The sequence below is a fragment of the Xenia sp. Carnegie-2017 genome, unplaced genomic scaffold, assembly GCF_021976095.1.
Source record: "Xenia sp. Carnegie-2017 unplaced genomic scaffold, XeniaSp_v1 HiC_scaffold_6, whole genome shotgun sequence".
Classification (NCBI taxonomy): domain Eukaryota; kingdom Metazoa; phylum Cnidaria; class Anthozoa; order Malacalcyonacea; family Xeniidae; genus Xenia; species Xenia sp. Carnegie-2017.
The window spans coordinates 19,765,272-19,784,449 of record NW_025813526.1 but is presented as its reverse complement, the minus strand read 5'-3'; the positions used below and the strand labels follow the sequence as shown (position 1 = coordinate 19,784,449).

The following is a 19,178-nucleotide window of genomic DNA, read 5'->3' as shown; positions in this document are numbered from 1 at the left end:
TTGATTTTTATCTTGTTGATATACCAAATTTTTGTACAGATGGAATCGTCAGGAATAAGAAATCTGTCTTACATTCAGCAAATAATTAACGTGGTACAAAAGGAACTTGCTCAGTTTTTCATTCAAACAATGGAACTCTCGTTACAAATCAACTCATGGAGAATGGGATGATACACACAACAGTGGTAAAAATTTTACACTTTAGAATCAAGAAGAAAGTTAGACCAAAAAACTCGACAAAAATATCAAGATGGAGATACCAGTAAGTGGGACTGTAAGGTATTATTTGATGCAATAATTTTTTCAAATTCAATTGGAAATCATCTTGACAAAAAAACAAAGGATGCTGTTCATGCACTTCGTTGTGAAAGAAACAAGTACGCACATTGGTATGAAAGCGAATGCTCAGATGATGATTTTGATGATATAGTCAACATCATTGAAAAATCATTTCAAGATTTGAAATTTTCTCTCGATAAAATCAATAAAATAAAAAATCATCGAAATTGTTTTAATTCGTTCCAAGTTCTTCCTTCAAAATCTAATCATTTTTTTGTTGAACGCACTGAATTACGAGATAAAATTATAAAAGATCTTGAAAAATTAAGCAATGATAACAATGATAAACTGACATATTTTTACATCACTGGTAATCCTGGCAGTGGTAAATCACAACTTGCAAGACAGGTTTGTGAAAAAATATCGTGTGATTGGAAAAATAGAACTTCGTTTGTAATGACTCTCGATGGAAAAAATGAGGAATCTCTTTTAAAAACTTACTGTGAACTTGGATACCGTTTAAACTGTGACAAGGATATGATTAAAAAATTTGAAGATGAAAATTGTTCCATCGCAGACAAAGTGAAGAATTTGCGATCGTTAGTATCCACACGATTAAAATTCTGGCAAAATTGGTTGATCATTGTAGACAACGTGGCACAGCTCAGCAAAATTTCTTCATTACTCCCCCAAGTTGGTGATCCCATGTGGATAAATGGACAAATCATAGTAACTATCCAGAACACAGATGCCGTACCTCAAGACGATGAGTTTAACAAACATATTTCTATCAGAAGTGGAATGAATGATAAAGAATGTTGTCAACTGTTGGAATATTACACTAAAGATGATAATACTGATGATCAATTGTTGAATGAAGTATCCCACGCATTAGATCGTCAACCGCTGGCTTTGGCTGCCGCTGGTTGTTATGTCAGTCGTGTAAACAAAGCAAACTGCTCATTTACTTGGAGACAATATTTAAAGAAAATATCTTCAGAAGAACAAGAAAACATGGACGCCACTTTGTTAAATTTAACTCGGTATATCCTAGAAGTATGTTACAAGCTTCACTTTTAGCTGTCAGACAAAATGCTGAAGAATCCTCAATATTGGCAAATGTTATTAACTTTTTTTCCGTGATATCGTTTGATCCTATACCACGAGACATTATTGTTTTTATGTTCAAAAATAGATCCCAAACACTCAAAGGAAGATATATGTCTTTGTTTAAAGGACTGCTCATTGTTCTTGCATTCAGAAAATAATGACATTAGTCTACATCGCATTGTTCACAAAGCAATTATTGTTTATCAATCTGAACATTCAAACGAAGAACATGAAATGGAAACTAACGTTGATCAAATATCTAAAGCACTTTACATGTTTAAAGAGAGAGACGACGAAATCAAATTAATGCCACATCTTGAAAAAATTGTTCAATTATTAAAGACCAACAAGACAAAAATCAACATGAACACTTTACAAGTTTTCCAATATTTTGTTGAGAGATTAAGACATTTTGGAAAATACGATCTTGCTCTTGAACTATTGGACAAATATAAATCAGAATCTAGTTATGACAAAGCTTGGTATTTTGATACCCTAGGTGTTTTATACCAAGACACCGGGAAGTATAGCAAAGCTAAAAATCATCACGAAAAAGCTCTGGAAATTCGAAAACAATTGTTCGGTCCAAATCATGTTCATGTCGCTACGTCTTTAAACAATCTTGGTAATGTGTATAGTGATACTGGAAACTACGACAAAGCTATAGAGTTTTATGAAAAAGCTCTGGAAATTCGAAAACAATCGTTAGGTCCAAATCATGTTGATGTTGCTACGTCTTTAAACAATCTTGGTAATGTGTATAGTGATACTGGAAACTACGACAAAGCTACAGAGTTTCATGAAAAAGCTCTGGAAATTCGAAAACAATCGTTAGGTCCAAATCATGTTGATGTCGCTGCGTCATTAAACAATCTTGGTAATGTGTTTGAAAAAACTGGAAACTACGACAAAGCTATAGAGTTTCATGAAAAAGCTCTGGAAATTCGAAAACAATCGTTAGGTCCAAATCATGTTGATGTCGCTGCGTCTTTAAACAATCTTGGTAATGTGTTTAAAAACTGGAAACTACGACAAAGCTATAGAGTTTCACGAAAAGCTCTGGAAATTGAAAACAATCGTTAGGTCCAAATCATGTTGATGTCGCTGCGTCTTTAAACAATCTTGGTAATGTGTATATGAAACTGGAAACTACGACAAAGCTATAGAGTTTCATGAAAAGCTCTGGAAATTCAAAACAATCGTTAGGTCCAAATCATGTTGATGTCGCTACGTCTTTAAACAATCTTGGTAATGTGTATATGAAACTGGAAACTACGACAAAGCTATAGAGTTTCATGAAAAAGCTCTGGAAATTCAAAACAATCGTTAGGTCCAAATCATGTTGATGTCGCTACGTCTTTAAACAATCTTGGTAATGTGTATAGTGATACTGGAAACTACGACAAAGCTATAGAGTTTCATGAAAAAGCTCTGGAAATTCGAAAACAATCGTTAGGTCCAAATCATGTTGATGTCGCTGCGTCTTTAAACAATCTTGGTAATGTGTTTAAAACTGGAAACTACGACAAAGCTATAGAGTTTTACGAAAAAGCTCTGGAAATTCAAAACAATCGTTAGGTCCAAATCATGTTGATGTCGCTGCGTCTTTAAACAATCTTGGTAATGTGTTTAAAAACTGGAAACTACGACAAAGCTATAGAGTTTTACGAAAAGCTCTGGAAATTCAAAACAATCGTTAGGTCCAAATCATGTTGATGTCGCTACGTCTTTAAACAATCTTGGTAATGTGTATTATGAAACTGGAAACTACGATAAAGCTATAGAGTTTCATGAAAAAGCTCTGGAAATTCGAAAACAATCGTTAGGTCCAAATCATGTTGATGTCGCTGCGTCTTTTGGTAATCTTGGTATTGTGTATAGTGATACTGGAAACTACAAAAAAGCTATAGAGCTTTATGAAAAAGCTCTGGAAATTAAAAAACAATCGTTAGGTCCAAATCATGTTGATGTCGCTACGTCTTTAAGCAATCTTAGTAATAGGCTTAAAAGAACTGGAAACTACGACAAAGCTATAGAGTTCCTCGAAAAAGCTAAGAAAATTCGCAAAAAAAACGTTAGGAACTAGTCTGGTTGATGTTGCTAAGTCTTTTAGACAATCTAGGTGTGTTGTATTATGAAACTCAGGAATATGACAAAGCTTTACACTTACACTTTGGTAGCTACTTGTTTCAAAGAAAATTGTGAGTTCTAAATCATGTTAAGCCTATTTTTAACACATAGACCGTAGGAGCAAGACTTCCACCTGCCAAGTCAGCTCCCCTCTCCCTAAGAAGGTATTTTGGTAGTGAATAAAACGTTTGCAATTTGCATTTTGTGAGGTAAAATGAACCTAAAGATGTAATGATCCTTGTCTATATATAGTTTCACTTATATCTAGTCAATAAACTTACTCTACAGCCGGGAATCATCCTAAGTCGAACTTAGAACTGCCCATGCCCTGAATAGGACATTCTTCTTTAGACTTTATTTCTAAAGTAATTTGCTTTTATCTAAGAACCAAGTAGTAATTTTTATTGTATGATTTACTAACATACTAAAGTATATTGGGATGACAGAATTTTATTAAATAAATACTATCCTGTTAGTTGTTCATATTCTTTGATACATTCAGTAATTTTTTACCCAGCTCCATAAGCCTATGACCATATTCCAGGTTCCTATAATTTCCAAGGGGTACACCTTTCATACCATACATACCACCCCACCATGCTGCAGCCAATATTCCTGTACTGTCACTATCTCCACCATGAAACATAGAACAAGAGCACAATTGAAACCAGGAATCTTTTGCCATCATCAAAGCATCGTAAGCAATCATTGGTGCATCATGACCACTGGACCTACCCCAACCTGCATAACTGACAGATTTATACAAAGCATCACGTTAAGGTATGTTATATGTCACTGGAAACTTTGGTTCACTGGTTCCATTTGTTAATCCCAGTAGTTCAAGATATGACTCCCAACTGTTTTTAAAGTAGCCCCAAAATTTCTTGTTTTCTTCTACATCCGACCAACCTTCTCAACGTATTCCCAAACTTTGGGTAAAACACTTAAAAGTCCTGCTCCCCATTTTTAGGGAGCCATCTTCTGTATAGCATAGGCTGTAAATAAAGCTGCAGTAACAGCCCCTAGATAACCTATAATTAAAATCAATATCTTTAAAGATTGCTAATTTTAGGTCACTTACATTATGATGACCCTATTTACATAATAGCAGCATTTTGATATGGATCATGGATTGAATGGCTGTAGTAGTGAAGATATTAAAGCAAAACAGCAATGGCAATTCAAACAGCTTTTAGAAGACAGAAATTAGGGTTAGGGTTATCAACACTTGTTGATAGACAAAACACTAGACATTAGTGACTTGATAATTGATACATGATCTGAAATCATTGCTTTATTATGAAAGGTGAATACCTGTGGGGTGATTATGAGTCATCCTTCCACTTTCAACAGCAATTTCAATTAACATTTCAATTTGATCTTCACAAGGAAACATCAAACCTATCTATACACATGGATCTCGTAGCTGCACCACATCCTCCACCTCGTTCATTAAATGGTATAATGTAACCTTTTTCCTCAAGAGGTTGTAACATGAAACATGCCTTTGTTGTGGTCTGCCCAGGAGCTCTTTCCCACATATCCTCAGCACATGTCTTCTTGTACTTTGTAGCCATAATGCCCAATAACTCTTCCGTTGTTGTCCATTCAGAAACCAACGCTTCTGCGGTAGCAATGTGTAGTACAGTGTCGTCACTAACCCTTCATCCTTTAATGTAAATTTTATCAAGTCCTTCGAGTTTTTGTAGTTCTTCATGAATTTGAGTACCACTGTAACAGAATTCCAACAAACCATTGTTATAACCTAGAGAATCCCCCACTCCACTGAGAACCATAACTGCTTCGTATTTCTCGGATAATTGGACCGTATTTTCAAGAGCCATTTTTAATATGTTTACTTCACCGTAGTTTAATGAAATTTTTTGAAACACGGGGAAAGTACTAAGCTTCCCTCAACTTAGTCAACTAATAAAAACGTAAAATCTTTTCTTTGCCTTGTTTCAATATTGTTTCATACTATTGTTTAGATTTAGACGAGAGCGTTGGGAGACTGGGACTGTTATTTTGTAATCCTTAATCTTTACCCGATTCCATGATCTTCAATCTGATTAACATGTTGCTTCTTGCAAAGATTCTTTAAAATTTAAAAGTTCCTTCCTTATATCATGGATTATCCGACACGGATTTAATCCAAGCTTGACAATTTGATTGCACATATACTAAAAAAACAGTGTATTGGGAATCGAACCCAAAGACTAAATTTTCCGCTCTTTGAAGATACCCCACAGTTGGGCTGTTTTTTCTTGGAAAGTTCAGAAGATTTTGGCTATTGAACATATTTTGAATATTTTACAGTTCCAAAATTTGATCTTTGTAGAATTTTTGAAGCTCAAATTTGGTAAGTTATTGCTTGATCGTAATAGACAAAAACAGGTCAAGAGCTTTGTCGTTCAATTACACTTCACAATTGAAAGTCACAAACAATAAACAATTATCAGCTTTTTTATAATGCATTAAAATGCTTAAATATCCAACTTTACGCCCCAAATACATGCAAGTTTAACTTTCACATTTACAATAAGTGTTAAGTAAATAAATATAAAAAATGATTAAACTGAAATCACCCAAACTGTTCTAAAATGCAGAATTGCTTAAACATGACGCTGTTTTTAACGAAAGTGAAGATGGCTGTAAATTTTAGCTGATAGACCCTAGGTTCGCTCAGCTAAGCATCCATAGCCTTCAAATTGCATTTCTTTTTGTTCCATGGTTGTATATGACAAGTAGTACAAGTTTAGTCCCACACCAAGGTCACTGTTTTTTGATGACTTAACCGAAATAAAAATCCCTAATGGAAAACCTGAACGGTATAAACCAAAACCGAACACAACGGCACGAGAATTTGGAGAATACTGAAGAGGAAAAACCATTAGGGATTTCAGCCGAAGTTCCGCGCCCGGGGACCCTTAGAAACAAAAATCTTTACTTACCTTTGCAACGATGCAAATACCAAAAAGAAAAACCGTCAATTCTCAAAAGACACCTTCAAGTCCAAAATCTTTCAAGTATTTTAGTTATGGATATAATTCGCCATTTTAACGTACATACAACTTACGTACAAACCGCCACATTTTAGTTTTACCGCACGTAAACCGATCAGCGAACTCGACAATTTTCTACTTTGGACGAGAAAATTGTGTAATTTGGATGGGAATTTCTTTAACGTGTGTTTTTTATCTAATCCACATCCGAATCAGTCGCACCTAGCGCCACCTTAGCAGTCCCTATTTTGCACTGTTTCATTCAGTGCTTTGCGCGCCCGGTGCCACTAACGCTTAAAGTTGGAGCAAGCGCTTGCTGCATGACATGGATTAGATAAATGTACTTCAAAATATTTTAAGCAGACAGACGAAATTTAATATTTTTTGAAACAATTTAGAACACTTGAAGAAGCACACGTTGAGTTTGGTTACCGAGGGACCGTGGATGGTTTAACCAAACAACCGGCAGCGCTTGATTTAAGTTATGTTTTAGTTTGACAATTATCACATAGATGACTACATAGCAACGCGAATGGTGAACATGGAAACCATCGTGTAACTATTTTGTATCATATGTGACAACGTCTGCGGTTTGTCTTCATGGTAACCATCAAAGAAAACAAACAATGTGCTTTTATTAAAACTATGTTTCGTGTTAGTTTGGTTAATATGAAGCCATTCCGCATACTTAGACCTGGTGTACTAAACATTTTTTATGCCTGTTTTTGCTGTGGCTTGCCGCATCGAAATTCCCAGGAATGAAGTTTTCTTAATAAGAAAACAACATATCCATTTTTACATTTACAGTAATTGCCACGCCGCTCCTAAACTGTAAATGTCTTGACAAACTGAAGACTATTTGAGTTTCAATTTGTCGATTTGAAAATGACTGACAAGATTAAAGTTTCCTTCGAAAGATTTTGAAAAATTTAGTCATTTCTCTTGATAGTGGAGTTCATCCTTTAAATTTATAAAGGTTCTAACCCCATACTCATTATCTAAGCGTAGCAACTACTCGCTGCAACTACAGCGCATGCCTAAGCTATCTAAACTTCCTACCTGCGCATGGCACCGGAATTCCGCCCTGAAAGGAATGCCCTTGAAGGAGGTAACCCATCATGCCCTTAACTTAACTTAACCTAGTGCATGTTGCACCTACGGGCGACCTCCAACCGGGGTGGGTTGAACTACTCATGCATTATAGGGGATCCATGCAGGAGTGCCTTAATAGTCAATGTAGAAAGCCGTTCATGAAATTGGCCAACTACAACGACTGCATGCTCTTACCGTACTAGAGATATTTTTCTTTCCACCAAAACCACGATCTTCCCTTGGTCTTCAATAGGCCTTGCTCGCTTGATCCAGTCTTCAAAGGTCTTCTTACAGATGCTATTTGCATCCTCTACGCTAAGGTACCATTTGTACCCACTAACCCCAAGTTGAAGTTGCCTTCCTTGGGCCAAACTTCACTTGCATTTCCGATTCTAAGCTGTGGTCCTGCCTATCCTTCTGCGAGACAACAACCGCTGCGATCATGCGTAACTCCTTAAAGCAGTATATTCACACAGAGGTTTTTCGAAGGTAAATTATATAGAACAACACAATTGTTGAATGCTAGTCACAGATTTAAAATAGTTGATACAAATTCACTCTTACTAAGACACAAATTTTGAAAAGAATTAAAGCAGCACCGATAAACACAATTGGATTATTTTAACCAAAAGAACACTTTTATTACCTCTTAATGAAGACTATTTTTGAAAATGCAGATGTAAATTTCTTTAAATATATTTATTTGCATTGCTGCATTAAAAAAATAGCCTTACAGTGGAATATACTGAACACCAGGATTTGTTGTGGCTATTGCCCGAATTATATTAGAGATTTGACCTGTTAACAGGCCTAACTAAATAAAAGGTTTATTATTATTACACTTACGGTTTTCGACGAATCCTTGGCAGTTCGACGACAGACTACGATGAATGACAAATCTCATGCCAATTGTGAAGATGAAACGATCGGATGTTGAGCAAGGACAGCCACAAAAAAGCCCAAAATAATTTTTTGAAAAATTCAGAACGTTGATGGTGAAACCATCGTATCCAATTTTCAGGCTACCTGACAAACATCACCGCTTTTATGTCGACGACGACAAGCACAGAAACAAGATTGGCCATTTCTTGCAACTGTGCATGTCGTCTACGGCATTAAATCGGAAACATCGACAGACAGTAGGAAAATTAGGAATTTTAGGTTTTTTAATTTCATAATAAAGAAATTCCATGTTTTTATTACAAAAGTTTTCAATTAAATAATGTTGAAATTTGGGCATTTGATAGCGGCGTGGTTTTATCCATCATTGCGATTGATTGACCAGTCGTGATGTTAGCAGGAAAACTCCCAGGAAAATGTTTTAGAAAAGGTCATAGTATTGACTTTTTCTTGGAAACAGGCGTTAGGCTGATGGATGCATTGCTGCAGAAGAGTGTTTAGCGTTTGCATTCTTTTTAGAGATGGTCTTTAGGGCATTAGAAGTCACGTATTTTTCAATTTCATCAAAGTATATTGTTCATTCTTGATCATTATTCAGAAGAGTTCATTAAAGTATATTGGCCATTCTTGATCATTGTTCAGAAGAGCTCATTAAAGTATATTGTCCATTCTTGATCATTGTTAGAAGAGCTCATCAAAGTATATTGTTCATTCTTGATCATTGTTAGAAGAGTTCATTAAAGTATATTGTCCATTCTTGATCATTGTTAGAAGAGCTCATCAAAGTATATTGTTCATTCTTGATCATTCTTCAGAGGACTCGTTAAAGTATGCTGTTCATTCTTGATCATTGTTCCGAGGATTTCATCAAAATACACTGCCCATTCTTGACCATCGTTCAGAGGTCTTCATTAAAGTAAATTGTTCATTCTTGAGAATTCTTCAGAGGTCTTCATTAAAGTATGTTGTTCATTCTTGATCATTGTTCAGAGGATTTCATTAAAGTACGTATATTGTCCATTCTTGATCAGAAAGTTTCTACAAAGGACAATTGAAGCCAATGTCAGTTGACACTATACTTCCATAAATGAAAAACATTGATAACATACTTACATTGAGCATTTTATTTACTAGTAATGTAGTTCAAGGGAAGAAGAATTTCTACCAAATTACAGAATTGTATTTTGTTTTTATGTTTAGATGAGCGTGGAGGAACTGGTCGACAACAGCCACAATTCTCTTCAACCGCTGTGAACAATAACCACTTTCTTTAATTGTGGAGTCTATGATCATGGTAAATAAACCAACATTTGTTTGATGTTTTTCAATCTCATTTGATGACTAATTGTCGTTTAAGAGAAGAATGTCCGTGTCTAAAATAGAGCATAGAGGAAACAAGAGTTACTAAGACGGAAACTTTATGGGAAGGCCACACTGCACTTTGCATTAATGAACATCACATGCAGTGTCCCAATTCAATGTTTACTCAATGCAACAGAACTTGAAACAACACATTTACCTGAATATTTTTCAAAGCACTCCAAGAGATATTTCACCGTGGAAAAATTTTGACTTCGGCTAACTGTTCTTCGTGCAACTACAGACTTTCACGTTCAAATGGCACGTTCTTAGTCTTAGACTATGGCCCAAGTTTCACGAACTTGTTGTGTTCTGGTTGTTCAGTGACTAGGTGTGTTGTAAACGTGTTGTGTTCTGATTGGTCATTTACTAGGTGTGTTGTAAACGTGTTGTGTTCTGATTGGTCATTTACTAGGTGTGTCGTCAATTGTACATTGTGAAATTTAGAATTTGCATGATTCATCACTTTGAAGTAATTAATCCCCATAGAGCGGTAAATTCAATTTAATACAATATAAATAAAAACGTATACTTCAGCTACAGCAAATAGCAAATCCCAAACATTTAAGTCTCCTTGGGGAACAACTACAGCTGAATCATGCAAATTCTAAAGGTCCACTGATGTCAAAAATGATTTGATAAACCCTCTAGATTGTTATCTTCATCTCATTTTCTTATTGTATTTATTAGCATTAACATTTCATCTATTTTAATTAGCATTCTACAGGGTGTACATAAAAACGACGTTTGGCAATTAAACTACTGTAAAATTTCGAAACCCAATCACTGTGCTAACCTCACTAGTGCATTACATTTTCAATGGAAGAAAACCTTTTGTGCTTGCATCAACGTAGCTAACAATGTTCCATGCACCTGTGGGCTTGGCATAGTGACAGATATTGAAATTATACAAAGTCTTCAATGGTAAATGAAGGCTGACGAACTAGTTTAGCACACATCAAAGGAATGAACTGGATAGAAAAATATTATTAGAATGTATGTATATTCATGGTTGAATAATTTTATCAACAATAACGTTTCGTCTTTAGCTGAAGACATCTTCATATTACAATACATACATGTAGGAAGTAGTAAATCCTATTCTTAGAAATTTTGTACAATACTTACAATAACGACTGTATGCGTTACGCTTCTTTGAAATAAAAAGGTTATATTACTCACTGTAATACTTTGAAACTTACAAATGAAATATTTTACGCAATACTTACGATAAAGATTGTTTCAGCAAGAAATCTCTTTACATATAGCGCGGGAAAGATCGCAAAAAGTCATATGACGTATTGATCAAAATTGGTAACGTGTCAAGTCGTATAAACATTCGTCAGCAAGAGCTGGGTGACGCGGGATATGTAAATTGATTAAATCGTGCTGAGATAGCACAACATTTAATAGCATAGTAGGTTTCGTGTGATGTATTTAATATACGATTGTTTTCATTTCAAGTTAAATATTATGTTTTAACTTGTTAAAACCCAGTATGATGTACTATTATATAGTAGCAAATACTGACAAATTATATCTGTATATAACACATACAATAAAGAGTCCTTGAAGTTGATGCATCAGGAAATTCTTCTACTTTGTAGACATATTATTTTTATATATACTGAACTATACGTATGTTATATATATACAATATAACTTATACAATTTCTATGCTCTGTTTTTCGACAGACATCCTACAAGTTTTACCTTTTAACCATTATGTGTAGAAGGAACAGTTTGTTTTGTCGTTGTCGTCGTTGAAACAGATGATACCGTTGAAGTTTGCCTGTAAAATATTTGCTGAAAGTTTAGAGAAAAATTGATAAACTATTCATGAAATAATAGGTAGTAGCATTTTGATTTTCTTTCTAAAACAAGCCAAAGTTTGAGTTCTTTGTGTTGTATTATTACGAAATAAAAGATTTTACTGTGTTTGCAAAGGCTTGTGCAAACCGACAAGACCTTTGGGAGAACTCGAGAGCAGATCAGTGCAAGCCCAAGACAGAAGGACGAGAGTTGCACCTGCTCGAGAGTTCTTACAAAAGTCTCCGAGGTTTGCATAAGCCAGTGCAAACACGAAAATATCTTTTAAAAATATCAATAATGCGAAATAGACAAATTTAAAACAAACGTTTTAATTTTTCCTCTAAAATGTATTCATGATTGATTTGCGAATTCTCTTTGATTGATTTGATTTGTTGAGCTCAGATCGGTTTGCACAAGCTAATGAAAACACAGCTATAGACCAATCAGCGCATGCGCTTGATTGCTTTTGTTCTTGTTTTGACTTTCAATTTTTCTGTCTATTCTTGCCTTACAAACATTAACACTAAAAATCGTTTAATATTCTGTATATTGAACAATAAATTACACTCAAACATGATCACGTGTTTACTCACATGAAAAGATCACGTGTTTACTCACATGAAAAAGATCACGTGTTTACTCACATGAAAATGGAAAGTATTTGAACAAAGAACTCTTGCAAGGATTTTCACCTAACTCTGGAACAGCACCCAGACTATAATTGATCAATTTTCTCAAGTAATTTTCCAATTGTTTTCGACGTGTTTCCACAAAATTGACGTCACGATTTCCAATAATTTTCTTCGCGGGAAACGTGAATTGTGCAACAGGTTTAAACTGCTTGCTTGTCTGTGCATAAAAAGGAAAACGAAGGGATTGTACATTACGGCAAAACAATATGATTAAAAAACTAAAATAGTGATGTTTATTAAAAACCTTTTTATGTAGAGCATAAAAATCCGAGTATCTTTTGTAAACATTCCATTCATCGTCTTTGATACGGATATAAACCTTGTGAAGTAAACAATGTTAAATTCTTTATTGACGACAATAACTGGACCACTGAGCAGATGCTATACCTATATATATAGGAAGTTTATATTTGATGATTCTCCGTATAAAACAGTGCTCGATGCCCGAGAGCAGAGCGTAATATGAGAAAAAAAACTATCCCGACAAGCCTGTTTCGTGATTAAAGGAAAATCCCCTGAAGAGTGAGCAGTCACGAAACAGGCTTGTCGGGATGAATCTGTAGTTTTGTGATTTTTTCTCAACACCACTAAACATATACATATGAAAAGTGAAATATTTGAGCAGTAAATTTAAACTACGACATGATCTTTTAAATACGATGACCACAAACACTTTTCTCAAGGGTGATGTATTTGAAACGAGGAAAATACCAAATATAGATCATAAATCTTGAAATATAGTCCCTAGTTATCCCTAACCTAGTCCAGATAACCATCAACATCACATCGGAAGAGTTATTTACTTTTTAGAGATAAATATATGGAAAAATTATACCTGATAAGAATGGTGAATGTTTGGAGACTTTCCTTGTACAAAACAGATGGAATCCAAATGTTAATTAAAGGACGAGTATTGACAGACATGAAATTTGGACCAAACTCCGTCAAATATAAACATTCATCATGATTATTGTCCTGAGGAAGCTAGAACATACGAAGATACGTAGTTTTATTAAGAAATATTTAGAAAATCAAAAGAATATTTACTGCTTTTCATATTCATACCAAACAGTTCATATTGTACATACCGATCAATATTGTACATCTATTGTACTATAATGAACACACGGGTCTTTACTGAACATACCGGTCCTCTAAGATTGACAAGCTCTTCTTTTAATTTTCTTAGCTGACATTCACGAGCGTTCAACATTTTTTGTAGTCTTTCATTGAGTTCAATAAGTTCGCCATGCATATCAGCGACCTTTAAACATGATAAACAACATTTCATCACAACTTACGCCATGACGTCATCGCCATGAAATTCCTCAGGGATGAACAAGAAACGCGAAATCAGTCAGAATGGCGAGTTTTTTTAAACATATATCACGATTTCATTTCAGTTATTTATCCTCAGTTTTCATAAGTTAAAATATCTTCTTGTATTAGATATTTCTTAAAGTCACCGTGTGCATCGTATAAAAGAGTTTTCTATCAAATAAATTTTGGCTCATCTTCATGCAACATATGATACCTGAAGACCTTTTAAGGCAAATGTTTCGATTTGTAAAAGTATTATGGTTTAATGGAAATCTTACTTGGATCAACTTCCGCTCAAAATCTTTGTTTTCTTCCTTTCTACAAGAAAAAGAAACGAAATTCAACGCCGTTGATTCACTTTTGCTACAAATTTACTGTAAATACCTCACACTTCGTCGACGTCAGATTCCGGAGAAAGAATGATAGAAGAAAGTCTTTCATTTTCTGGAACTACACAAAAGATTATCGAATATTTTAGACTTCTACATCTATTTTAAAGATAAACTATCCCTCTAACAAACCTTCTTCCATAATGTCATTTCTTTTCAACGATTGAACAGCACCCACGTATTTCTTTAGTTGGTGTTTGAGCAAATCATTTTCACTAAAGAGCAAAAACGAACAGGTCAACAGACATCTTTGATTAACGGAAATGCAGAGTTCTCAATGTCCTAACCTTTTTAAGCCGTTAAGAGCGACGCAATTTTCTTCATTTTTCGACGACATATCTCTTTTTAAATCTTCTAATTGAAGACGAAGAGCAGCTGACTTCATCATATCTTTTTCTAAATGTTGTTGTAATGATCTACAGGAAAGATGATCGAAGGAAAAATCAGGGCAAAATAGTGCATATTCGAATGGAATGTTAATATTCAACGAAGGACGATAATACAACCTGTTACGTTCTTCAACTTCATCTTTTCTTAACATCATCGATACAATCGCCTGTTTTAATTCCTCTTCAACAATAAAAAACCACGTATTTATTGATATTCATGAAATTATAATTATTAACACTTACAAATATTCAGTTCACATGATGAAATTTGACGGATGTCTCCAAACAAGCAAAGCAACTACGACACAAATAGTAAAATCCAATTGCACTAAATATTTCTATATTTAAAACTAACTCTACCTGCTAATAGCCATTTATAGTTTGAGAACAAAAGTTTGAGAGGCAAAAGTGCCTCTCCCGTTCCCAAAACATTTTTTCAAAAGACATAAGAAATAAAAACCATTTAAATACATGAATAGAAAAAACACACAAACCTGAAGTCATTTCTTTGCCTGATGGATATTCCTCTGACGGCTAAAGAACGAAAACATACCAAATAATAACGAACTAAATATAACAAAGATATTTACACATGGCTTTCTACCCTCCTCTCCCCCCCCCTGAAAAAAGATAAAAGCATTTCATAATTAACTAACATTCATACAACCATCACCCATGGTTCTGACCAATGACGATCCTGAGTAATCATTAATTTCTATGCTACCATCACGTGTGGCACATATCGCTGCAACAGTTGCTCCAATTGCTAAACTTGCATCATTCTCGACGTCTTCATCAGTGTAAATACTGAAAACAACATAAATTACCACCTCAGTTAAAATGGTGAACTCGTTAGACATTCTTGTCGATAAAATAATGAAGTATCTTCTAACCTTGAAACGGGCGAATCATTTATTGAATGAACTAAATGTCGCGACGTCTCAGGTGCAACAGTAAATCGCTCATTTTCATCTGACATAGCTAGACTCCTAACTCCTTTATCGTCATCGGGGCAAACTACGGGAATTAGAGATACACCGCTGTTCATATCAACAAGAGGCTCACACACTTCTTCCTCCGACAAGAGCGATGAGTCAGTGTAATGCCCTGATTGCAAAGATGTTGTCAAAGAATGATTTTTTTTCAAATCATTCGCAGTTTTAAACTCGTCTTTAAGATGCAGAACTTCCTGGCTTTTCTTTGTTAATCGAGCCACTTGTTCATCTGTTTCATTCTCCTTGTTCTCAACGTTGGTTTTCGCCATTGTGGAAGAAAGACTTGAATTCTCAGAATTCGAACAATAAGCCAACTGAGAGTTCTTTGGCATTTCAAGAAAATCGTCAGGCCTTTTAGTGAAAGCATGGTTACCACGAGCATGTACCTGAGAATCAGTATTACGTTGTAATATGTCGTATGCCGCTCGGGTAAAACTCGTGGCACTATCGTGAGCAGTCGTTGTTGTGGAAGAACTACCATGAGAACTGACAGTAGAAGTTCCTTCTTCCGTCTCTTTGAATTCAACATTTTCAATTTGAGCAATGTTTGCTTTCTTTTTACGTTTTTCTTTTCTTTCCTGAAACACAAAAGAAAGATAAAAGTTACAAATTAATAAAGACGCGTGGATAAATGACTACGCATTGTTCAAGTATGATAAAGAATAAATGAGGACGCGCGGTTAAGGGATGATAAGGGATGAATAAACAACAGGTATAGTTAAGGGATAAATGAAGACATGTAATAATGGGATAATAAAGGTTAAGGAGAACGCATGGTTGGGGGATTACAAGGAATAAATGACATGTGTGGTTAAGGAATGATAAGATTAGCGATATATGAGATGAATGGTAGGGATAATTAGGGATAAAAGGGATATTTTTGATCAGGAGAGAAAAATGAAATTCTGATCAAATCTTTATTTTCTTAAAATGTTGTATTTAACAAACTTCACCAGGAGCTCCTGACGTCGCATACATTGGTGATGGTACAGCCCATATTGATGTTGGACGAGAAACTGCTTGGCTGATATTGCCTGGAATCTAAAAATTAAATTAAATTCAAGTAGTTAAAGAAAAGTACATTCATAGCTTCCACTTTTTTACTATCCATTTCTATTTGCAAAGATTCATTTTAAACAATATCAATAGCATTCCAGCATACCTGTACAGTAATAGAGTTAAACTCAGCTTTGTCAATGTCAATTGCAAAAAGAATTGAACTTAAGCCTTAAAGAAGAAACAAGGAATGATAAAAAATCCATTATAGAAATATAAACAAGTTTATTCTTACCAGCAGCCATCATTGGTAACATACTAGATCGTTCATCATCCAATAATAATGCATCTTGCTCATAATACTGACTGAAATTAAAACAATTACACATCATATAATTATTCTGACATCAACAGCTTACCGTTAAAAGAAAATTGCATTACTATATCGCATTATACATTGGTTATGATAATCATATAGCTTATCAAGCCAAGATTGATCTTTCTTTCTTAAATGTTACTTAAATCAAACTTACAAAAGCAATTGTTTATGCCCAATGAAGCTATGAAGATATTTCTCCAGTGATTGCTCGTTTAAACTAGACCTAAGCCATGCTTGAGCTGTCAAATAAATATCAAAATAGAAAGAAAAATGTCAGAACAAATTCATGGCATACAAAAGGTTTTACCCACAAACATTCCTGGAATCATTTAGAAACCAACAACTTGACCAACCTCTACCAACATCTGTCATTACATTATGTAAAGAATTATATGTCTTTATTTCACTAGAGCTAAGATGTTCCTTGATAAATAGCCAGAACACAGATTGACCTTCAGATCTCATTAACACCTGCCTTTAATGAACATAGAAATGATGAAAACAAATTATTTAAGAATGGCTTTTAAATTGACTGAATTGAGAGAGGAATGATGAAGATACCTTAAAGAATTTATCTTTTGTGGATTTAATGCCAAATTGAAGAACAATGTTCCATTGCTCACAAAGACAAGAGATTCTGTAATTCATCATAAATACAAAGATTATGATAAATAAGGATTATACTATGAAATAAAATGAATACAATACAATGCAATCGAAGAAATATCAAGTTCACCTGCTATCCTTCTCAGAAGCCAATTCGGTTGTACTACCAAATCGTACCTGACACTAAAGAAACGACGAGGTTCAAGTCGACCAAATCATTCGAGTAAAATCAATACAATAAAAGACGAAACGAAATTACAAGTTCCAAGTTCGAACTTTAAACTACGTACAAATATTTTAAAACTAACTTGCTTTACTCCATCCAACAAGCGATCAATAATTGCTTGCTTTGTAATATCTACACTTGCCAAGTTCAACATAATCTCCACTGAACTAACATGTAAAAAAAATAGTTTTATTTGTCGGACAATTAGAAAAATAATTAAAAATAATTAGATATTAACAAAGTATGTATATACGAGTACCTTATGATCGCTTGATATCACCACATATCAACTCTCACCACCCATGCTAGCATGAAGAAAGTTAGGAGAAAATACAAAGTGTTTTCTACATGTAAATTATATCCACGATACACGACAGTATTATTGAAGCAGTTCACAAAAGAAGACAATTCACGGAAATTTACCAATATGGGCAACGGAAATGATGTAAATGAAATATTTGAGGCAAATGGCAGGACGTCACAAAGAGAGGGGGAACATTTGGGGCGGGTGGGGATGAGAGAGTACAAATTCTGTTAAACCAAATATCACAGACGTCATTGACGGTAATTACGTGTTTGTAGATGTAAATCGTCCAGATCAGAGTAGAGTCGTGAGGAATGTTGATATTAACTGTCTCTACATAGATGTTCTACATAGATGTCATTAATGTTTTATAATACCGTTTGTTGAAAGAGATCCTGACTCACTCTTCATCTTCGTTATTTAAATGTGTTTATGTATTAAAACGTGCATGGATAAAAGATTGATGTTACAATAAGGCATGAACTATGATCACCATTTTTAACTAATATGTATGTGGTCACGTTGTTTTCATTAAATCTCTCATCCGTTTGTTAAGTATGTGACATGTAAAGAAGTAAAGCAAGCATAATTTTGTTCACACGGTCGTCATATATAAAGTCTTGTTTCTAAAACGTAGATAATTTGTCGAAAGTAAAGCGAGATTCTGAAACTATATTACTAACTTTACATAACAATTTCGCTATTGAAGGATCTCGATAATGTATGACTAAACATGCATGAGAAATCATATCTAAATTGATATACAAACTTTCTAACTATTGACAATAAGCTGCATGGTAAAGGAAAGCAAAACCTTTTCAAAAGTATGGGAGAGTTGAAATAGCATACTTGTCTATGGAAAAAATGGGAATCTGTGAAAATTTATGTTGGGGGGAGGTAGCATGTCCAATCATGCATCACCTCCCTTCTTTGCTGACGCCACTTTTGACTAAACTCTGTGTGTCTAAGAGAATGTTGATAGTTGTGTACAACAAACCATTTCTTTCAGAAATAAGAAAATTTAAAAAACAAGCAAAAGTTAAACACAGGAAGAATGTATTTACACACAGAGGAATAACGCGACCGAATCTATTTTTTGTGAATTGTTGATTCATGCAACACAGAGCTTTCAAAACTATACTTATGATCATATTTTAGTTTAACAGTGTTAAAGTTTACTTTCATTGCATATGTATAG

General features: G+C 34.5%; 1 long non-coding RNA gene and 1 pseudogene across 1 annotated transcript; both read right to left on the bottom strand.

Annotated features, from left to right (window-relative positions):
• Positions 1–3,833: 3,833 nt before the first annotated feature.
• LOC124458261 lies at positions 3,834–5,491 on the bottom strand. Its single transcript, XR_006953104.1, has 2 exons — positions 4,834–5,491; positions 3,834–4,550 (listed from the first exon to the last, which is right to left on the bottom strand). It is a non-coding gene; the product is annotated as an uncharacterized LOC124458261 (long non-coding RNA).
• A 6,071-nt stretch (positions 5,492–11,562) lies between these two features.
• On the bottom strand, positions 11,563–18,038 carry LOC124457260 (annotated as a pseudogene).
• Between the last annotated feature and the right edge of the window lie 1,140 nt (positions 18,039–19,178).